Source organism: Manis javanica, chromosome 11 (assembly GCF_040802235.1).
Source record: "Manis javanica isolate MJ-LG chromosome 11, MJ_LKY, whole genome shotgun sequence".
In the NCBI taxonomy this organism is placed as follows: Eukaryota; Metazoa; Chordata; class Mammalia; order Pholidota; family Manidae; genus Manis; species Manis javanica.
The window spans coordinates 84,296,081-84,320,004 of record NC_133166.1 but is presented as its reverse complement, the minus strand read 5'-3'; the positions used below and the strand labels follow the sequence as shown (position 1 = coordinate 84,320,004).

The following is a 23,924-nucleotide window of genomic DNA, read 5'->3' as shown; positions in this document are numbered from 1 at the left end:
ATTCAGTTTCATTGCTGGTAATTGGCCTGTTCATATTTTTGTTTCTTCCAAGGTCAGTCTTGGAAGATTGTATTTTTCTAGGAAGTTGTCCATTTCTTACAAATTGTCTAATTTATTGGCATAATTTTTCACACTATTCTTTAATAATTCTTTGTATTTCTGAAGTATCTGTTGTGATTATTCCTTCTTCATTTCTGATTCCATTTATGTGTGTGCACTCTTTTTTTCTTGATAAGTCTGGCTAGGGGTTTATCTAATTTCTTTTATTTTCTCGAAGAACCAGCTCCTGGTTTCATTGTTTTTTTCTGTTGTTTCATTTATTTTATTTTATTTTATTCATTTCTGCTCTGATCTTTATTAGATTCCTCCTTCTACTGACTTTGGGCCTCATTTGTTCTTCTCATCTTAGTTTTTTAGTTGTGATTTTATTTCAGATTGTTCTTATTTCTTGAGGTAAGCCTGTATTGCTAGGCACTTTCCTCATAGAACTGTCTTTGCTGTGTCCCACAGATTTTGCACTGTCGTGTTTTTGTTTTCATTTGTCTCCATGTACTGCTTGATTTGTTTTAATTTGTTCATTGATCCACTGATTATTTAAAAGCATGTGTTTTAGCCTCCAAGTGTTTATAAGTCAAATTGTTTTCTTTGCGTAATTTATTTCTAGGTTCATACCATTGTGGTATGAGAAGCTGCCTGATACATTTTCAATCTTTTTTAATTTATTGAGGCTCTTTTGTGGCTTAGTATGTGATCTATTCTGGAGAATGTTCCATGTACACTTTAGAAATGTGTATCCTGCTGTTTTTGGATAGAGGGTTCTGTAGATATCTGTTAAGTCTATTTGCCCTAATGTATTGTTCATTGCCTCTATTTTCTTATTTATTTTCTGTCTGTTTCATCTGTCTATTGATATGAGTGGTCTGTTAAAGTCTCCTAAAATGAATGTGTTTCAATTTATTTCTTTTTTTAATTCTGTTAGTATTCATTTTGCATATTTGGTGCCCCTATGTTAGGTGCATAGATATTTGTAATGATTATATTCTCTTATTGGACTGATCCCTTTATCACTATGTAATGTCCTTCTTTGTCTCTTGTTGCTTTCTTTGTTTTGCAATCTATTTTATCTGCTATATGTGCTGCTATTCCTGCTTTTTCTATTATTTGCATGAAATATCTTTTTCAATCCCTTCACTTATATTCTGTGTATATCTTCAGGTCTGAAATGAGTCTTTTGTAGGCAGCATATAGATAGGTCTTGTTTCCTTATCCATTCTGTAACTCTGTAAATCTTTTGATTGTTGTGTTCAGTACATTTACATTTCAAGGTGATTTTATATATATATATATATACTTATTGCCATTTTATTAATTGTTTTCTTTGTTTTTTTATATCTCCTCTCTGTTCCTTTCTTCCCATCTTATATTCTTCCCTTGTTATTGATGGTTTTCTTTAGTGTTGTAATTGGATTTCTCTCTCTTTAAAAAATTTATTCCTTTATTTTTGTGTGCATTTATTGTAGGCTTTAGTTTTGTGGTTACCAAAGTCTCAAGGATAGATTCTTCACTATATAATAGTCTATCTTAAATTGCTGATTACTCTATTTGAAACAAAATCAAAAGGTACTGTTTTTCTTCTTCTACCTCCTCCTCCGCATTTTTCATGTTAGATGTCATAATCTGAACTTTTGGTGTATCCCTTGACTGATTTTGTTTATAGTTGATTTTGCTTCTTTTGTTTTGTTTAATTTCATACTTGCTTGGTAATTAGTTGGTCTACTACCTTTGTTGGTTTATTTTCACTGGTAAAAGCTATTTAGCCTGCAGGTCATTTCCATCTACAGAAATTTCTTTTACATATCATGTAAGACTGGCTTAGTTGTGGTGAATTCCTCTAATGTTTGTTTATATGGAAATTGTTTAATCCCTGATTCAAATTTAAATGATAATCTTCTGGGTAGAGGATTCTTGATAGGAGGTCCTTCTGTTTCCTTACATTAAATATATCATGCCACACCCTTCTGGGCTGAAGAGTTTCTGTTGAGAAGTGTGCTGATAGCCCAATGGGATTTCCTTTATAAATAATCTCTTTTTTTCTTTCTCTGGCTGCTTTCAACAATGTCTCCTTATCCTTGGTCTTTGCTATTTTAATTATTATATGTCTTGGTGTGGTCTTACTGAGGTTCCTTCTGTTAGGCAATCTCTGCATTTCCATGACCTGAGTGTCTGTTTCCTTTCTTAGATTGGGGAAGTTTTCAACAATCATTTTCTTAGAGACTTTCTATCCCTTTATCTTTTTCTTCTTCTGGTAACCCTATTATGAGAATATTATTTCATTTGGATTGGTCACATAGCTCTCTTATCATTCTTTCATTCCTAGAAATACTTCTTTCTCTCTGTTCCTAAGCTTCTTTGTTTTCCTGTTCTCTAATTTCTATTTTATTTACCATCGCCTCTACATGATCTAATCTACTTTTTTTTTTAAGTTGAAATAAATTTATGGGGAAGACTTACAGATCCATCTTGATTTGGAAATCTGTGTCATGGTGTTGATCTTGTACTGGCTAAAATTTCTGGCTTCTCCCCTTCCTGGAATATACTGTCTCCATTTCTTCAAAAGCTTTTCAGAGAGCAGGTTCAAGGGCTCCATCACTTTCAATATACTCCTTTCCACTGTCCCCAACCAAAGCTTGTCTCTCCCACCAGGTAAGGCTTTGTGTTAAGATACTCACATACTATCCTCATTAAAAGTTGTCTAAATCTCTGTAAATTGCCATTACATTTAACTCTGGATTCTTTGCACTCCAAAAATGCCTGACAGCCACAACCATTTCAGCACACAGCAACTGATTTTAGGGGAAAATTATTTTTAAGCCATTAAAAAAAAATACAACAAAATCCACTTTATTTACTTCTCATTAAGTTTAAATCCTTGAAGGGTACAGCATCACACGGATTCTGTGTCCAATGGCCTTAGCAGGAAGGTTGCTTTGGAACTTGGCACGAACCATGCCACTGTTTCCATGAGCACGAGTTACCTTTCCCCAGATTACTCTGGTTTTATTTGGTTTGCCGCCAGGAGTCACTGTGTTGTTCTTTGCTTTGTACACATAAGCACATCTCTTGCCTAGATAGAATTCAGTTTCATCTCGAGCATCAACACCTTCAATTTTAAGAAGAGCTGTGTGCTCCCTCTGGTTCCGGAGACCCCGCTTATAGCCAGCAAAAATAGCCTTGGACCACAGCCTTCCAGACATAGTTGTTGGTTTTTAAGTTCTGTTCCCAGCACTCCAGGGGCTCCAAGATGGCGGAAAGAGCTCTAATCTACTTTTAAATCCCTCCATTGTATGTTTCATTTCAGGTACTGTATTCTTCGGCTCTGAGTGGCTCTTTTTCAGATTTTCTATCTCTTTGTTGAAGTCTTCCCTGAGATTTTGAGTACTTTTCTGTAAATCCATGACCAGGTTTATTTTGAAATCTTTATGAAGAAGACTGGTGATCTCTGTTTAAATTAGCCCTCTTTCTGGGGTTCTGTCTTGTAGTTTTGATTGGATCAAATTACTCTGCCTGCTCATTTTGTCAGGGATTCTGTGTTTGTTCTTTTGTATTAAATGTCTCTGCTATGCTTTCTGGTCTAAAGAGTAATAGTGTTATGAAGAAGATGTGCTAAGGTGCCCAGAAGCTCTAGTGCCTTGTTCTATTTTGCAAGGGCCCTAGTTGTTGGCATTCCATGGGTGGGATGCTTTTCTTTTGAGCTTCTGCAGTGGTCCCAGTCTGGGGACCACTTGAGCTGGGGATTGCTTGAGCTGCTGTCTTTGTGATCATTTCAGGAATATCTGTTGAGCTCCCTGTGAGCATGACTGCCCTTTGCCTGGCCTACAACAATGGTGGGGCTGCAGGGTTAATGGGGTAGTCAGACCAATGTGCTCCAGGTGGATGTACAGCACCAGGTTTGTACACCCACAGGGAGGAAAGAGCTCTTGGGTTGGCTCCCCCAAGGACCTCTCTGGTTGGGCTGAAATGGAGCCAAGCAAGCTGGGAGAGTCTCCTTCTACCTGCCAGGCAGCAAAGTATGATGCTGCTTCTGGGCCAAGTGGGTTGACTCCCAGCAGCATATAGGGAAGTGCCTCGGGACTGTGTTGCCAGCAAGGGGAATGGAATGTCTGGAGCTTCTGAGAGTTCCTGATCTGTTGGATGAAGGAAGGGCTGGGGAGATTCACTCCACCTGCCCTTTCTCCTGAGGGGAGAGTTCTGTCCAACCCTCATCACCTCTCATACTGCTCCCACTGCTGGCAAGTCTTTCAGACTGCCACCTCTGCTTTGGGTTTTAGGACTGTGCCTGCCCTCCACACCAGTTCAAGTCTCAGCCTCCCAAAGTGTTCCACCTGCCCACAGTGCCTAGCCCCAATAATCACTGGAACCCAATGTAATGTGGGCTCATGCTCCCAAAGCAGATATCCAGGGCCAGGTGTGCAGAGCTCCTGAGCTTCTACACCATCCCCATTCCATTCTTCTTTCTCCCACATGTAGGCTATTGTAGGGAGAGGGCTTGGGTCCTGCTTGACCTTGGCTGTGCTTCCTCATCCTTTTATGTGTGGTCCTCTCTTCTTCCACAGGTGTAGGGGAGCTGTTCTGCAGTCTTCAAGTAATTTTCAGGTCTAGTTGCATTTGCTGTATTTTCCTCTTTTATTTGTTTTTGGGAGGAGGTTTCCATCTTGCCTTCCTATTCTACCATCTTTAATCCAATAACCAGCACTAAATACTTTCGATGGATTTAGTCATATTCTTGTGCTCTACCTCAGTACCCATTCTTAGAATAAGATGTAAAATTAAGGTTCCAACTGTAGTTCTGTGCTAAGACTTGCCCCAGATGCTATTCCCAAGGGCATATAGGCACTTTGAACTTTCAAGCAACATTCCTAAGTGACTCCTATGTTCCAGGAGATGGGCTAACAGTTGGAAATACAGATATGAGCAAGGTACATTTTCTTCCCTTGATGAATTTATAGAGAGACCTACAAACAGATCACTACTATAAAATGTGCAGAGGTCTCTTTTTAGACATACCAAATCAGATGGTCGTGGGTAGGAGTGGGTGGTGGAGGTAGTTGTGGACTCTGCATTTTTAATAGGCATACTGGGTGATTCTTCTATGCACTGGAGTTTTAGAACCACTGCTCAAGTGGCTAGGAAGGAATTGTCACTCAACTCTAGTTACTTTTTGCATAAAAATTACACATATGTTCTACATTTGAGGTGATGAATGTTCAAACTCCAAATTAATCCCCAAATAATAAAAACGGGACTAGTTATTATTATTAAGTTCCAGGTATTGAATAACATGCTTTACTTTCCATCTGGTTAATTGGCCCAACAATTTAATGACATCTATATTATTACCCCATTTTACAGATGATGATCAATGAGGCTAAGTAACTTGCTGGTAAATGTTTCTGACTCAAGCCCCTCTGTAATCCTGACCAAGGTGCTTGTGTTCCTAGAGATCCTAGTGCTGTACCTCCAGATAAAGGTAAACCACCCACATCACTCTCCTGCCCCACGATCTCCTGGGAGGATGAATTGACTAACCTGGTGGTTGCCTGTGTCATGGAGGATCAGCAGAGGGCTTGGTGTGGCAGCAGCAGACTGGAAAGCAAATGACCAAGGCAGCTTGGAGGGGGAGTCCAGTGACCCTCTGTTTCCCATGTTCCCTAGCTCTCCCAACCCTGTTTGTTGTCTTCTCTGTTTCTGTGTTTTCATCCCACCTACTAATTAAGCAATTAGCTTTTTCTCAGTGATTATTCACGATCTCAGCTGGCAAAAGTCACTTGATCTTTGGCTCTGTGCCTCTAGTCAGAATGTCACCCAATGCCTGTGCTAATCACCCAGAAACCCTGCTGCCCTGCCTGGCATGCTTGCTTGGGAGCTGGATCACATGGCATGATCTCATTGCAGCTGCCCATTTGGCCTGGCCTGGGTGGCTGTCACCAGAAGTTTCTCCACAGGGCAGCAGGCTTTGCAGGTTTTGTCCAGACCTTCCTGCGTCCATTGGATTGGAGATGAGGGCAGCTGCCTCCTGTTCACACGGATGGGGGAGGCACAGGTCAGCCATGAACATGGAATGAAGCCCACTTGGGAGGAGGGCTGCAGATGGGGCTCCCACTGGCACATCCTTGCAGAACTTGCTCTGTTACTGGACAAAGCACTGGAGAATATACGGTGCCAAGCGAGCCCCTGGGAAGAGGCTTAATCAGAACCTTCCACCCTTGACATTTATGAAGCACTTGAACCAACAGTCCACAAGCTCACAGCTGAAGTTTCTCACCTGCTTACTAAATAACTGCAAGGTGGAGGGGTTTTAATAAATATATATATATATATATATATATATACTAAAGGTTTGTAGTGTGAAAATTTTATGGCAGAAGTTATTCTTTCCTCTCAGTTGCTCTTTTCTTTCTCCTCTCTCTTATCTCAACATGTCATCCTTCTAATTGCCACTGCAGGCAGCCTCCTTCTCTACTTTCCTCTCCCTTCTTCCCCCTTTTTAATCATATTTTGATTGAATGTTTCAATCCCAGTGTGATCTGGGGAGGAGCTTGGTTTGATTTAGGGGTACTCACATGACATGGTGTGCTATGGCAAAAGAGTCAGGAACAATTCAGGTGTCTTGGGACTCACTGTCTGGGCTTTTGTAAGCTCTTGGAGAGCATAACTTACTTCTTATTCTCTTTTATATTTCCTCCCTCCCCTGTCCTATTTCTAGTGTTTCATACATGTGAATTTAATTAACAGAAGGATGAATGCAGCAGCAAACTGCAGCTCAGGTTTTGTTACTTGGAATCAGCATTTGTCATCTCTGAAAGGACTGCTTCCAGGTAAGCTGAAGAGCCCTCCTTGTGTCTGAGGCATGTGGGTTGGTGAGTGAAGATGGTGATGGGAGTCTGATATCTTTCCTGTTCTATGCAGGAGTCCTCTCTGAGGCTCAGATGAGCAAATCCAGTAGCCTGAGGACACCTTCTGCTGGGGTCTTTGCTGCACCTTCAATAATTCCTCTCCCACATGCCAGTCTGATCCTGTCCCCCTTGGCAGAGGAGAAGGAGGAGGAAAAGACAATGGGAGAGGGCGAGGTAAGGGTGGTGCAGGGGGTGTGAAGATTCAGAGTGCTTCTTAGAAGAGCACATAATGTATGAGCTCGGGGAGCAAAGCCCCGAAGTCCACCCATCCAGTCAGTACTTACTGAGTGTCTCCTATTTGCCAGGCATAGTGGTCAATCCTGGCAACACGATGGGGCGAAATCAAAGTAGACCTGGTGTTGGCCGTCAGCAACGTATCTTCTGATTTAGAGTGGAGTTGCTTAATTTTTAATGTGCACTCCAATCACCTGGGTTGTTGTAATCACGATTCTGATTCAGTCAGTCTGGGTGGAGCCTGAGATGCTGCATCTCTAACAGGCTCCGAGGTGGTGCCCATGCTGTTGCTCCATGGACAGCATGGGAACATTAAGGATCAAGAGAAGAAGGCGATTTTTAAAGGGGCTGAAAATCCTGGAGGGAGGAAGAAAACCCAAATTGAACAGGAGAACAATTTAGAACAAAAGGAAGGGTAGGTGTTTGGGGAACTGAGGGAGCGGCAAATGGAAATGGAGGAAAAAAGACAGAGACTAACAGAACGACATTGGTGGGTAGGAGCAGGCCAGGAGGGGATGAATTCTGGAGAAGAAGGCACGAGGCCTAATGGTGTTATAGGCTCACCATACAAGCCAGGTCAGGACTGACAAGGCCATTGACTGGAGCCAGAGGAACCGAGAGGTCAGGAGTGGAAAGGACCTCTGATTATGGGCCTACCATTCTGGAAGAGGGAGAGAAGATGAGCGAGTCAATGATGCCTAGCTAATGTGTGCTGAGAGTGGGTGAGAGCCAGTTCAGAGGGGTGAAAAGTGATGCTCGTAGAGAGAAATGGTACATTCTCCTATTGTGAAGAGCCCCTGCCACTCAAAGTAGGTGAACAAAGCTAACTAGCTCTTAAGGGACCTCCTCCAGGGAAAAGATGAAAATGGCTTGTAGTTGGCCTGATGGTACACAGGTACTATATAGTCAGACTTTCCAAGGTGGCCAAGAGAACTTGGAAACAGCTTTCCTTACACAATTGGAATGCTACCCTTGCAGTCTGTAGTCATGAGTTAGGGATGTCTGAATGGAGGCTCTTTTGAGTCCCCTTCTCCATCACTACCATCTCTGCCGGAGTGACAACAGTCGAGCTGACAGCAGTTCCCGGGGGCGGGTGGACCAGAGATGATCCTGTGTGAATCTACCCTCCAGAGTCGGCCCCTCCTCTCCTCCCTCCTGCTTTGGCATCCATGGGCTCCGCCAGCCGGTGAAACCCAGTGATGAGACGTGAGGCCCTGTGTCTGGCTCTCAATAATCAGAGAAGTCCCCCTAACCAGGTGTGGGGTCAGTGACTCGGAGGCTCTGTCGCTGGCACTCGTTGCTGTCCCAAAAGCACACTACTGAGTTGGGGAAAGGGAAGATCCCATCTGTTTGTGACTGTGCAGGGCATCTGCCTAGAGCCATTGCTTTTTCTCTCCCTCCCCTCACAGCGGGTTTTCTCTGGGTCTCTTGCCCCCATTGACAAATAGCACAGTTATCACTAGAGAAGCAACAACAGGTAGGAAGGGAAAGGCCAAGGCCTTATTGTGCCAGCAGTGAGGTGCACAGCCACTTCAGGGGCTGCTGAAACAGGCCCCCGATAGAGATGCAAGCAGGTGGGCCAGTGTTCCTCCATTCCCTACAAGAGAGAGATGAAGCTTGATGGAGATAGGTTAGATGTAAGAGGGATGCCACAGGAGCACAGGCAGTTGGTATGGTAACTGGCCACGAGACCCTTCCAGGGGTCTAGAAAGATGGGGGATTTTCATGTGTCTTGGGATGTTGGGGCGTGGTCCCTCATGCAGACCACTTGAGGTTCCTTCTCTCCTTCTGATGCTGGGTTTCTCCTTCCTATGTCATTCTGGGATGGCCAGGGATCCTTCACCAGCTGCAGGGTGGAAGGAGTCACACTCCTCATGTCAGAGGTTTGCTCAGGTCAGGCCTTGACCTCCCAGCTGTGTGAGTGGGGTGTTACCTGCAAGGCCCACAGTAGTATGGACCCTGGTCCTGGGCACAGGGGTCCCAGTGGTAAACTCTTGGGGTTCAGGTACCAGATAACCATTGAGAACAATCCTCTAGTTACTGGTGCTGACTCCAGTCTTTCTTCTAAGTAACCTAGGCTGGGGGTCAAACAACAGGTGCAGGATTCCCTGTTCCCACTGCCGGACTCTGGAGCTAGGAATTATGGGGGCTGCCATGGAGCATGAAACCTCGTTCCTATATGAGCACCTCAAGGAATATCCAGCCACCCTGAAGAAGACCAGGTGTACTTAGTAATAGACAAAATGCAACCTGATGAAGATCATGAGAGCACAGAGGGCGAGATGCCGTCAGCAGACGAGTGCCTGCTTGGAGCGAGCTCTGACGTGAAGGGTGGGGATGACTTTGGGATCATCCCGGTTCACTACTTAAACTGGCTGTCAGCTGGGGGCCTCTGTGCTCCTGGAAATTTCTTTGAATAGGCCTCCAATTCCACAGATGACTAGAGTTAAGGCCTTTTCCAGAATTTTGACTCATCTCTGAAGAAGCAGATAGGTAAACTTTTGGGAAAGTCAAATTTATATTGTCCTTACTTCTCTGCTTCTTGGATTCAACCTTTCTTGAAGTACATCTCTGTCCCTTTCTGTGTTGAACCAGGTGAAACTCAGATATTTTTAAAGCTCTTATTCCCCATCCCAAAAATGTCACTCTCACTAAGCTCTGTGCTTTTGGGAGATTGTGCTACAGATGGGGAGCACCATCAGGCAAGAGAGACCTCTGCCATCTCTGCGCTCCCTTCTTCCCTCCCTCCCAATCCCTTCCTACCCCCTGTTTCTAAGGGCTCCGATCCCCACTCCTGTTCTTCAAAGCAGCCTGCCCTTCCTCAGGGCTGGGTGCATTTAGTTTTCAGGCCACCATAAGCCCTTACCAAAGTATTTTCCCAAAAAGAAAGCCTGCTCTCTTCTGGAAAGGAACTTGGCTGCCAGCAATTACAGAGATGCAGACCCCTCCACTTTTCTGCCTTATAGTTGGATGGACTGGTGGGCTCATCCTCTCCACAGATAAGAGAACAGAGACTCAGACTGTTAAGTGAGATAAGCAGTGACAGAGCAGCACCATGTAGCAGGAAGATCCCAAGTTTGAGGGTCAGGCAGAATTAGTTTGAATCTGAACTCTGCACCCTGCTAGTTGTATGATCTCAGATAAGTTACTTCCTCTGTGATTCCTACCTAGCCTTCTTATTGGGAAGAGTATCTAAGATAATACATGTGTACTATGTCAGCATATTAAAGCTCGACAATCATAATGTCTTTGGCCCAGGATTATAGACCTGCAGTGGCAGGCTGTGTCTCCTGATGACCAGGGCACTCTGGCACCCCCAATGTATCCATCGGTGTCAACCAGACCAATAGGTGATATATATTAAGAAACTTCTTGCAAAGAATGGGCTTAAACAATTGTCGGGACTAGTCAGGCAGGTCTGAATTCACTGGGCTGGCTGTCAGGAAGGACAGGCTGGAACTCTCAGACATTGTTTGGAGTTTCTGTCCACAGGTGGAATTTCTTCACCACTAAAGCCCTAGTTCTGTTGTTAAGGTCTTTCAACTGATTGAGTTAGGCTTACCCAGATTGAGGATAACCTTCCTTAAAGTCAACTGATTACCTATTTTAATCACATTTACAAAATATATTTGCAGCAACAACTGGGGTTAGTGTTTGAGTGAGTAACTGGAGACTGTTGCCTGGTCAAATGTGGTATTTAAACTGTCCCCCACTAAGCAGCCATCTCCCTGAAGGCAGGGTTCCTGGCTCTGTATTCAGGGCTCAGCATCAAGCTGCCACAAGGCAGGCATTCAGTCAGTGTTTGTTGAATGAATGTATCAGTGGAGGTCAGATTATAGAGTCACTGGAAGGTTTTTCTAGTAGGTTGAGTTTTATCCTAAGGGCAATGGGGGCCGTTGGCAGGATCCTGCACAGGAGCGGAGGGATGTTACTGCTACTTTCTCTCTTGAAGCCCTGTGCCAGCAGACAGCTTTCTTCTGAGAAAGGGAGGAATGAAGTCCAATGCCCGAATTCCTTGTGGGTGGATTATTCCTGCTTGGGAGACATTTCTTTCTAAAGGGTAGAGGCTCCCTAGGGAATGTGCTCCAGACAGGCTGCTAAATTTAGTCCTCTGCCTTTTCTACAAAAGCCAAGCCAAACTGTAATGTTTTACCCTCAAGTTATGCCCAGGCTTTGGAGTTGAGTGAGGCCCCTATGTAGCTGGGGGTCCTTCTCACACATGACCTTGGGGCTCCGTTCTTCTGGCTACTACTCTTGGGATATGGGTAGTTAGCTCATTGCCACTGGTGGCTGGATCATGACTTGGACAAGAGGACCAGTGGGCATGCAGGACCCACATGCAGAGAGGGAGCCAGAGCAGATGCCACCCCGACTGGAGCCCCTGCCCTGGAGCCTTCTCTCCCAGTGAGATTGGCCATTCTGCAGGAGACATGAAGCAAGGCCATTTCACATCTTGACCAGAAAACAAATAACAAGATATCTAATTTATTGCTATACATCCAAGCCCCTGTACAGTCTCCAACACCTCAGGAAAACCCCATGAGAAAGTCCCTGGCTGCACTGGAGATCAGGGTGCTTCCGGCAGAGCCAAGTCCTGGTGCTCTTGCTCCCCTTCAGACAGCACGCTCACCCAGCAGGGACGGAGCCAGACCAAAGGGCCACCAGTGACTTTCAACATACCTAAATGTATTTATGGTTAAATCTCTTTTTTCAGTGCTCTGATGAATGAAGTGTCTCATTGTCACCTCCCCTTGTCCAGACGTCATTTTGCTTTTGGAAGGACTTAATGTTACTTTCAATCACATATTACTACAATATTTAGTAAGACTTTGGTGGTGAGGTTTCCTGATGCTTCTGGGATTCCTTTGGGATGTTTGAAGATTCCCCACTGGGTCTGGAGACCTGTAGAATGGGGCCTCACGCATACTGAACCTGAGGACCAGGAGGCCCCTGAGAAGCTGGTCCGTTCATCCTGTGGTCCCGCGCCGCCCCAAGCTAAGAGAGCTCTGTTCCAATCAGTTCAACCAGTATTTACCAAGCCCTGCCAGTGCCATTCCCTGTGTATGAAAAGACGAGTTGAGTATGGTTTGCCATCCTCAAGGAACACTGCTACTCTGGGGAGACAGATACAGACCATGGTGACATGGGATGATCTGGGCCATGCTAAAGATGTGCCCAGAGTGCCAGAACGAGGGCACTGAATCCTCAGTGGTTAGGGCAGCCCTTCTAAGGGTGGAAACACCTGGTCTGAGTCTTGGGCGATTAGTAAGAGTTTCTAGGTAAAGAGGAGGATGAAATGAAGTAGAGGAAAGAAGGGTATTCCAGGCAGAGGGAACAGAATAGGCCAAGTCACAGAGCTGAAGCTGCATAGGATGGGGCAAAAACCAAGCACCAGATACACAAACGTGTCAGGTCACCTTCCAGCATCCGGGCCTTTGTCTGGGAAGGGGAGTAGTGTGGTCAGACTCGGTTCTACAGACTCCTCGTTTGCCACGTGGAGGATGGTTTGGAAGGAAGCAAGACCAGAGGCAGTTAGGACCAACCCTGCTGTTTAAGTGAAAGATGATCGATCCTTGACCTTGGAGAGAAGAGAGGATGGAGTAAAGAAATATTTGAAAGAAATCATCAGGACTTGAGGATCTGGATGCTATTTCCTTAAACATTTTGAAAGCTGCACACTGATGTATGGTGAGATTCTTCCTCCTTCCTAGTGCAGATCCTTCCTGGCGCAGGGTAAGCACATGCCTTCACACGGCCCCTGCTTCTCCCCGCTGCTTGCTGCCTCCTCACAGCTTCAGGCAACTCTAGAGCTATGATCCCCATTTTGCTCTTTTGGATTTGATGCTTGTCTCTGATTCACTGTAACTCAAATAGAATGTGCTAAGTGCAGTTGGTGTGGGAAATCGTGGCTTAGGGCATCCAAGTGCCCAGACTTCTCTGAGGCCTCTCACTCCATGCTTGGCTTCCCAGCAGAGCCCTTTGTAGTGCCCAGTGAGCTCGCATACCCATTCCTCTCAGAGTTGGGTAGGCAGCGCAGTGTTCAGATGGATGGTTAACAGTCTAAATTGGGAGAGGAAGCCCTGTTAGCATGTTTGCCCAAGTCCCCATGCACGATGCAGGTCACACCCTTACCACTAGTGGACATCTGTTTGCTTGTTGATCAGGGGAGTGAATCACAGTTGGCATGATTATCACTGGAATCTGGTGCATCCCAGATATGCCTGGGGAGGGCTAGTGCCTATGCGCGGTGAGCCACGTGGCATGGGCTGCTGGGGCAATGGGCAAGATTTGACCACTTTCAGTCCTATTCCCTAAAGATGCCCGCCCTGTCTGGGAGCTCTGGAGCTGATGGTGGGGGTGTCTGAGTAAAGCACCTGCACCTCCTAGAGGCCCCTCATCTCCAGACAAGTGAAAGAAGGAGGCTTGCTTTACCTCTGGGCCTGCTGGCAGCTCTGAGAATGAGACCACAGCGTCCTGAACTCACCTTCCCTCCACCTGGAAGGTAACTCACCCTTGCCTTCAGGAAGAAGTGGAGTGCTGCTTGCTCAAAGAGGTGGTCTTATCATGTGCTAATGGAAGCCCTGGGCAAGTGGCTGCTCATTTTCCTGGGAGACTAACAATGAGATATGAGGCAAAGCTTTATGGAAGTTTCTGAGCTCCAAGTAGGCAGCTCTGAGGTACTTAAAGCAGCTCCTCACAGCCAAGTAGTAAAGAAATGGGGCTTCTGAGAATTTTCTGAGAAATCTAAAGCTCTTTTTAAATAGCAAGGAGACATTCTGACAGTGGGCTGGGGACTGCTCGGATGCTATGTTTCCATCCACGGCACTGAGTCTCACTTCTGAGGCAGGCCCTACCCCTGCACCAGAGGGGCGTGCTCCTTTATGGGGTGCCTCATTTTTGGTCTTTAACCCCAGACCCTCGGCTTCCCTTTGCACACATGGAGGTGAAGGGGGAGAAGTTCGAGCAGGAACAGGAATCTTGAGGAAGCATCCCGAGTAGGATTTCCTGACTCCAGAAGCAGGAGCAAGAGCTTCAGGTATTTCATTAGCTTTCTCACCCCCTTGATCCTCAGGGAGCCCCTTGGGAGGCGCAGAAGATATTTTAGTTCTATCTCCATTTTCAAAATGAAAAAATGGAGTCCAAAAATGGCAAACTTTGTGTAAAGACAATTAGAGAGGGGATGAAGAGACCTGGGCTCTTGTCATTCATGTGGCTGGACTTGCTGAGTCTCATACCCCGTACCTGTAAAATGAACAACCAGTCGGGTGAAACCAGGAGCTTTCAGATGGGAATTCCTGGGCCAATGGGTGCCCCTGGGCCTACCAAGAGGGTAGAGCAGGAACCAGGAAGCTGGGGCTCAAGAATTTCGATGTCTTCTTCAATCAGAGCCCCCACCCTTATCTGTTATATTTTGGAATTTTATGGGGAATTGCATTTGAAGACAGGGTTTCTCAGTTTGAAATGTTTGAAAACCTCTGGGCTAAACAGTGTCAAAGATCCCTTCCACTTCTAAATTGTGTGACTCTCTTGAGTCGGGTCTCCCTAGCCACAATCCCCTGCCCTCTCCACCCCTCCTCCCAGACATCAGGTGACAGAGAAGCAAGGCACTTCTCCATCCCCGGTTGGGCGGCCTGCCTCAGACTGCTTGCCGTCCCTTCAATCAGCAGCATCTCACCCATGGAGACACAGAGCGCACTCGGATTTCCCACCTGTTACATTGCAGGCAACCACTAGTGAGGGTGGGACGCTCCCCTCCATGTGTGAAAACTTGGGAGGACCTGCTGTCAGAATGTTCACTTGACTTGACCCCTAGTTTCAGGAGAGGGGGAGACAGTGGAGCGTCCTGTGGAGCTGAGGGGAGGTGTGTCACTGCGGCATTTTCTTTTAGCTCTAAGATTGATAAGCTAATGCTTAATTGCTACCAGCCATTGGGTAGGGATACCACTGATGACAGATTTCTGCTAGTAAAGGAGGTACAAATAGGGGAGTGGGTGATGAATAGTGCAGTGGGTGGTCAAAATACCAGTTCATGCCATGGTTCACTGGCTTTCAAATCTTTAAATTTTTTGATACTTGCTTTCTTCTCATTTGAAAATAAGGGAGTTATGATAAAGGTAAGATCTCCTGGATTTCTTCAGTTATTGGGGATAGGGGATGAAAGAGAGTCTTTATATCTCTTTACTTCTTGTGCAGCAATTTGCAGTCTCCTTCTCCACAACAAAGCAAGGTGGTGATATTTAGATGCTGGAAGTGACCCTACAGCACCATGGAAGGAAGGGTGCATCCACCATGGACTGGATGTGGGAAGCAAAAGGGGAGCTGTTAGCCTCTGCTTTGACACTGGACACCTGAGGGCTCACTAGAGGCCATGCCCAGTACCTGCTCCACCATGTGCAATGAAATGACCCCCAAGCATTCTCTCTGTCCTTTGTTGCATCTTTTTTGCCTTTTGTTCAAGACTCAACATCCTGATAGAAAATATGTGATTGGCTGAGTCCCTAAGAATGATTGGCTTAGGTCACATGGTTGTTGGTTCCTGGCTGTACAAGTGTTAGAAAGTTTCTGGACCCCTTGCTTCTGTAGTGGGAGGTGGCAAATGGAACATCATTGTGTCAAAATTTCGCAAAATAAAGTAAAGGTCAGTCCATGTAAGTAATTTGGGATATATAATAGAAACTACCAGCTCTTATATTTGGACACAGAGTTAGACTGCATACCCGGCCTCCCTTGCATCTGGTTGTGGCCATGTGACTGAGTTCTAACCAATGAATGTGAGAGGAAGTGACAACATTCCCCATTCCTCACTTCCATGCATGCTCTTCCACGCTCCTTTCCCCTCCGGCTGCTGCAGTGGAGATGCTCGCCCAGCGTGATCTTGAGAACCATATATTGAAGATGACAGATCCACAGATGGAGGGAGCTTAGGTCTCTGAATTACCTCCTGGAGGAGATGCCTGTCTCAGCTGCTAAGTGGAAAAGTAACATGTTCATTATATTGAGTCACTGAAGTTTTGAGGTTTATCTGTTATAGCTAGCATTACCTTAAATGAATAGAGGGCTCCATTAGGTACAAGAATTGGAGCTGAACTGCAAAAACAATTTACACATCTCTACCTCCAAGAGAGGCAAGGTTGATAAAGGCATTTGGGATCAGACTATAGATGGTGTTGGAGGCCTAGATATCCAACAATAAGCATAAGAAGTCTGATCTTCTTATGGGGACCCATAATAACACCAATCCATGTACCATTAGAGCACTCTGAGTGTAAGTGGCCCCTTAGCAGGAGGGTTCATCCATTTGGTTTGGCAACTTGGGGATGACCTAGTGGGGGTGACCAGGGGTTACAAGCCAGGAATACCAAGGCTAGGGATGATGGTACTTAGTTTCAGTGTCCTTGTGGAATTTACATGCACCACTAGTCCGCTCCCCTAAATTGGCATATTCATAAATAACAGCCCATTCTGGTTAGGGAACCCCCTACTCTACAGTTAGAGGTCAAGGGACTCACATTCAAGCCAAGCTCCTCTAGCACAGAACTGCCTTCCTCTTTTGTAACCCCTCACAGTGTCACGCATAGTCAGGGGCTCCGTATGCTGCCAGTTGGCAGGTTGGTGAACTGAGCTTTGGGAAAGCACAGGTCAGTGTAGCCAAGGAGACACTGCATGTCCTCACGGGGCTGGGAGTCCCTATGCCCCTTGTCCTTTCTACATTACAGTACACATTGTTTTCCCTTCTCCGGTCACAGTTCCAGAAAGAACATTAGACTGGGCACATTAGTCAGCTCAAGAGCATTAGTAGGCTCAAGAGCCCATTCTGGCACAAGTGGCCTTAGGAAGATATTTCACTTCTCTGAGCTGTAAAATGAAGGGGTTGGAGCAGCTGATCAGTGATTTTTTTCTTCTGACTCTATCATTCCACTAAATGGATTTCTAAATGCGATGTCCTGGGAAGGTAAATAAACAAGCACCCTGGCTCTGTGCAATGCTTTCTCGGGTGCACCGACCTTGTGCTTTTCCATAACTCAGTTCACCAATCTGCCAATTGGTGGCATTACCGAGTCCCTCCCTGTGCGTGGCACTGTGAGGAGTTACATAGGAGGGCAGTCATTGCAAGGAGTTTGGATGGGACAGGATTCTCTTGACTTTTAATTGTAGCTTAGTGGGTTAGGGAATGGGCTGGTATTCAGGCGTGGGCCAATTTCGGGGGAGACAACTAGCGCTGCATGTAAAGTCCACAAGGACCCTGAAAGCAAGCCTTCTCGTCCTAATCAGTGTGTGGGTGGCGGGGCTCTTGCCTGCTGCATGCTCACGCTCTGAGGAGCTCTTTCTCGGCACGTGAGCCTGGGCTTTCATAAAGGGGTGTGGATGAACCGGCAGGGGGTGCAGAGGGGCCTCAGCTGCCAGTGCTGGGTGGGGTGCAAGCTGAGAAGGAATACAAGTGTTCACTTTTCCAGGTTGTTTGCCCTGCTAGGGGTAGTGTGGGACCACCCCTCACAATGCCTTTCCCGTCATACGAGGGGCTGACATGGTGCTGGGAGGCAGCCAGGGCTGTGGCAGCTTGGGGCAAAAAACTGCCGATCTCTCAAGAGCCTCTGCCCCCGTGTCTTCTGCCTTCAGGCTGCTGGTTGTTTACTCTGGGGGCTTCTCTGTTCACGGCTGCCTCAGTCTTTTGTGGCTCAGGCGCTACTGAGACGTCCCTGCCAGCGTCCTGGTCAGTCCTGGGCAGCTCTGCCATGGAAGGTTGCTGCAGGATCGAAGGCCCTTGTGAGGAGTGTGTGCATCTTGGTCTGGTGGGAAGCGGCTCCCAGTCTCAGCTCTAAACCAGCTTCCCATTTTCAGATGTGACATTTCTGAAAAAAGGCAGACATTTCTGGAAATGTAGAGAAGGCTCTGGACACATAGCCTCATGAGAGAGGACAAGCAAGCGTGGGACCTTTGGAAAGACAATGTGCAAAGAGGAGAGCTGAGCATGGGGCACCAATGCCACGGGCCCAGCAGGCAGCCACGCTGGAGCTTCGGGGGTGATCACTTTGTCTTTAGCCCCAGTCCTTGCTCTTCTCTTAACAAATGCTTTCTTTTCACTTTCCAAGGCCAGAAGAATACTGGCACGTATGTTCCTGCAACTCAATTTAGTTTCATTCAATGCAGTTCAACAAATATTTGAGTGAGGCAGCCCTGAGCCTGGGTTGTGGTGAGTACACACAGGAGCCAGGCACTGTTCTTGCTCCCAAAGGGTTTATCATTTCTATGGCCATAGGGCAAGTGCACACCTGTCAACCTAACACACACACACACACACACACACGCAGACACACACACACCCCTTTCAAGGGCAGCCTCCCTCTAAAGTATCTTGGGAAAGAGAAGGGTTAAATGAGGAAGTCACTACAGTTCTCAGAATCCCTCGGGGAGGCTTAGACTGAACACCTCTCTCTCCCCACTGTAGAGGGAAGGTTGAGGAGCAGACACCTCTTTCTCTGTCTGTTCTGTCCCTTTCTCCTCACAGTACAACAACTCAAGTCTGTGTGAGGTTTGCCAAAAGGCTAAGCTAATCAGATGATGTTATGTGTTGAATCAAAAGGATATGTTTAAGGCCTAACCCTGCTGCCTGTGAATGAATCTTACTTGGAACTAGGGTCCAGGCATCATCAAGTAATCAAGTTAAGATGAGGTGGCTCCAAATCCAATGTCCAATGTCCTTGTGAGAAAGGAAATTTAGAATCAGACAGTTGAAGAAAGAACAATGCCATGTGATGACAGAGGCGGAGGCTGAATCGCTGCATCTGTAAGCCAGAGAGAGTACCAAGGAGTGCTGGCAGCCACCTGAAGCTAGGACGTGGGCGGACAGGATTCCTTGCTACAGGGCCTGGCATTGGGGAGGCAGGACCTGCTGACTTCCAGCTTCCAGAACTGTGAGACAATACATTTCTGTCATTTCAGGCCACCCATTTTGTTAGGGCAGCCCTAGGAAACCACTGCAAATGGAATCACCCGCAGAGTGGGAAACCTTAAAGCTGCGGCCAAGTACCACTTTTCACCTAGTTGAGGGAAGAAAATAACCCAGAAAGTGCAACCATTCACTGGGATCCCATCACTGGCACATTTTAGCACCATGCGCCCTCTCTTATCCTCAGGACTGTGTCTTTGTGGAGGTCCCTCCTCGTTCATTATTATTTTGGTGGCTCTCCATGGCCCACAGGGACCAGTCTTTCTCCACGATTTGTCACCTCCCCCATTACTTCATGCTTGATTTAGTGACTGTGGAGTGACACCCTGGGTGAGAGCCTTCAGCAAGCAGGTGCTGTCTTTCCAGAGAAGGGATGGTGGCTTGGATGGACATGTGCACTCACATGGAGCACCTTTGGGCTGGTCCCCCAGTGTCCACTGCAGACCATTTCACTTTTTCTGGTTGCCCATAGGACACACACACACACACAATCACTGGTGCTCAGAGCCCCATGTTCTCTCAACTAAGCAAACTCTTGGTTTGGGATTCTGATTGTAATACGTATGCAGTGCTATCTCTTAACTTGTCTGGAGCCCTGCACCTGCTGTGATGTGACCAATTCATAGAACAAAAGCAGTGACAGATTTGGAATGTGAGCTCTTTGGAGTAGAAGACCCTTTAAAAACTTGCAGGGTTTCACTCATATTCAGGTTGCTTATTTCTTCCGCGCTGCAATGCCATGAACTGAGCAGATGCCTGGGGTCAGGCATGACTGATAAGAGGGTGATTCTGTTATTGGACTTAGTGATCTGGGAATGCAGAGAAATGAAAATGTTTTTTTCATTTTTTAAACTGTGATTTCTATTTCCATCTCTGTCTCAGGGATGGTGCCAGCCTCCTGTCACTGATCACAGGGCATCATGGCCTTGCAGCATGCCTTAGCTCATGGTGCAGAATCTCAGAACTGGAGGAGCAGAGGCTGGAGTCCTGAAGGCAGGGCAGGTCCCCACTGGCTGGTGGACTGTGCCAAGGCAGCACCCCCGCCACACTGTGCTAAGGAAGCAAATGCCGTTCCCACCCCCATCCTGCAGATCAGCTCTGTTCAAATATCTCATTTTCTCTCCTGGGCCTTTTTGCAAATCCTCTGTTTATCCTGCTCGTTCTCTCTCCCACCTGTTGACTGGCATGTTCTTTTCCGCCCTAGATTCTTCACTCCACCGCCCACCCCTTCCCTTGCCTGTGCTTACTATCTACTCCGTTGCTTTTGATACCAGATAATTTGGTTTTTGATTGTAGGGCATTAGATGGATTTAAACATGTCAGTTTATTGCTTTCTAGATTACAGTCAAACCTTCCTAACGTCACCGTTAAGCACACTGCCCATCCTGCCCAGCCCAGGGTACCTGGGGTCCACTTCCCCATTCGCCCTCTAGAGGTACCCTTGACGCAGCCTCGCTCCAGACCCCTGGACCTGACACCCAGGGTGGGGCTGCTCTCTGCTCACCTGCAGGACACTTCCAGGTGAAGCACACTCATGCTGAAGGCTGGACCCTTCATCCAGCTTTCTCAAGCTGAATTTTCTTTCCTTTTTTATTATTAAGCTTAAAATGAGAGATCCTGGATGACCCAGGAAAATAAAACAAGGTTCATGGACCCTTTTCTGGGCTGTGGTCCTGATTCCTTCTGGAATAAAGAAATTGTATGTGTGGGGGTGGGGCGGGCAGTGAGGAGGTGGGGAGGAGGCAGTGAGCTGTGGCCAGATCCCAGCAGTGGAAAGCCTGGAGCAAAATATTACTATTTGGATATAATTTTGTTCTGAGCTTTGTTTTAACCTCTCTGTCCCTCAGTATTTTCATCTATGAAATGGGGATAATAATGTCCAACTTAATAAAGCTGTTAAGAAGAATGAATGAGAACATATATATGAGAGAGAGAGAGAGAGAAAAAGAGAGAGAGAGAAAGAGAGAGAGAGAGAGAGAGAGAGAGAGAGAGAGAGAGACTGTTGACCCTTGAACAACATGGATTTGAACAGCCTGCTTACACACGGATTTTTTTCAGTAAATATATTGAAATATTTTTGGAGATTTGTGGCCATTTGAAAAAACATTTTCTTTCCTCTACCTTACTTGATGGTAACATTGTGATATATAATACACATAACATACAAAATATGTGTTAACCAACTTTATGTTATGGGTAAGGCTCTGGTCTACTGCAGGCTATTAGTTAAGTCTTAGGGGAGTCAAAAGTCCTACATGGATTTTCCACTGTGTGGGAGTTCCGTGTTCCTGCATTGTTCTGTGATCAGCTGTAGACATATGTGTACACCAGGCAGGAATGTGGGGGACAAACATCCACCTGTGTGGATGCCACCCTTTACCCCAGGCCCCTCATTCACCCCTGTGCTCATACTGTGGCCCTGGCAGTGGCCCTCCCCCAGTATCCATCAGGGCTGGGAATGTGCTAGTCCTGGTAAACCACCACGATAGTTTACACTAGTGTTTCCCTGTAGGACATGAGGAGAGACACCAGCATCAACATGCTCAACCAGTTGTGTCACTTTGGGTAAAAGCCATCTTACGGCCTTCTAGTTGGTGGGGCGGAGCCCCAGGATATGTTATGTAGGCTCTGCCAGCTTGACATTCTGGAATCTAAGTTTCTAAGGAACACAAACAGGTCCAAAGGACAGATGCCAAGTTTGGCTTTCTTGTGGATGGGACTAATCCTCAATAATGCCACTGAGATCAGAATTCAGGACGAAGCACGCTGGATGCAGAGCAGAAGCACAGGGAAACCAGGGAGAGCATGTTATTCCGAGGGCCAGATCGGTAGACCTGGTGGTCAGAGAGAGCCCTGGCCATCTGCTGAGTCACAATGACAACAAATGGTGATTACCCATTCATAGGTTAACAGACAACCAAGAGGGAATGTGCATTTCTCAGGGAGAGATGGCCCTTCCAGCCCTGAAACCTGGTGACTTACAAATCGGGCTGGCTGGGGCGCAGGGGCACTCCATTAGATTTTCCTAAATGGTCCCTGGCCAAGAGGGGACACTGGATACAGCTGGCTCTGTCTGGTAGATGTGCTGCTTTCCTTCTTTGGACCCTGGCACCCTATCTGTAAAGTGGGCAGACAATGGTTGGAAAAGTTCAGTTCTGAGGCTTTTTCTAGTTCTGACATTCTACAAGTTTATTATTTCCTTTCTTCTAGATACCTCTGGCTAGCAGCCCAGACTAAAGCTGGTCTCTGTATAGGATCCTTTTACCTTCTTTCTTACTGGGTCTTTTCATTCATCTTCATTCTCTGGTATGGAATAAATGTATGCTCTCAGCTACTTAGGAAGCTCATTTCCTCCATTTTTCTTCTTAAGCATTTAAATAAATGAAATCTAGTATGTAAAGTGCTTAACACAATACCCAGATCATAATAATATATTCATATGTATGTGTGTAGGTATGTGTGTGCGCGTATATATGTCTTCCTCTTTTTCCTTTAGCTTAATTAAATATCTTTGTCATTTAAAATAGTTTTTATTTTTTTTAACTCAGGGCCACTTAGCTTGTTCTTTGCTTTCTTTCCAAAGCAGCTTGTACATTCAAGCTTACAGCATGTGGGTTGCTGTCACTTTGAGGTGCCCAGTACCATGTCACATGTCTGACAAAGGCCCCAGGTGTACATATGTTCTGGAGATGCAGCCCTGGCTCAGTGCAGCTGGCAAGTGTGAAGCTGGGATGATGATACAGGAAAGGACCTCTTGTCTGTAAGGCCAAAGAAACTCAAAACCTTTAATATTTGAGCTGTTGGGTTAACACTTCCCAACAGTGCTATTTCAAGTGAGAAGATATAATTCCATCTCAGATGGAGCTTGAGTTTGCTTCATGAATCTGAGTTACCCACAAATTTGAAAAAAAAAAAAGTTATATGGATCCTCACTCATCTGTGTCAAGAATGAGGAAAACAGGTGTCTTCACAGACTCTTTTCTCCCCAGATGTCAGATCCTCGCCTGTAGCTTTACCTCCAACCCTTGGAACACATGTTAAAGAGTGCAGAGCCCAGAGTAGAGACTATTTTTCTCATTTTTTGGAAGAATAGATATAAACTCAGGAGGCTATAAACAGATGAGGAAGGAGAAGGCAACTACCCTTGGGGAGCGTGGCAGGTCCCTGGACAGACCAAGCGTGGAGCCTGTGCTCCAGGAACTGGCTGCGTGTAGCTTACAGCATCTTACGGACCGGCTCCTAGATCAGGGGAAAGTCAACGAATAAACTAGCCTGGACCATGGCCCTGATCCCTTCCTTCAGAAGCCTCTCAGAGAGCACACTGCTTTTGCATTTGTTCTAGCAGTGCAAGCTTTTCCACTTTTTAACAGAAGGATCTAGAAAACACCACGGCAGAGCAAACTCAGGGCTTTCACTCCGATGGTTGAAACAGAAAGGAGGGGGAGCCATGAGGGTCAGTTGTGTCCCATGACAAGGACTTCCTAATGTTGAGCTCTTCTACCTCCTCCACATCAAATCTGGGAGTTTTATCAAACTCTGGCCAATTGGAGAAAGGAAGTCAAAGAAAGGGGGTGGGGGAAGTTGAGAGGAGACTGGAGTAACGAACACGGGGACTAGCTCAGGAGGGGCCTGCTGCACAAAGGAGGAGGAAAGGACAAAGCCAGACAAGGAGAGATGTAGGAACAGAAGCAAGGAGAAGGAGGGTGACTTTCCTCTTAGGAGTGATGGATACAAAAATGGAAAGAGTTTCAGCAAGTGAATATTAAAGGCCTTCTAGAATATTAAAGCCC

General features: G+C 46.2%; 1 pseudogene; it reads right to left on the bottom strand.

Annotated features, from left to right (window-relative positions):
* Nucleotides 1-2,548: 2,548 nt before the first annotated feature.
* LOC108398117 (large ribosomal subunit protein eL33 pseudogene) lies at nucleotides 2,549-3,310 on the bottom strand (annotated as a pseudogene).
* Nucleotides 3,311-23,924: the final 20,614 nt, after the last annotated feature.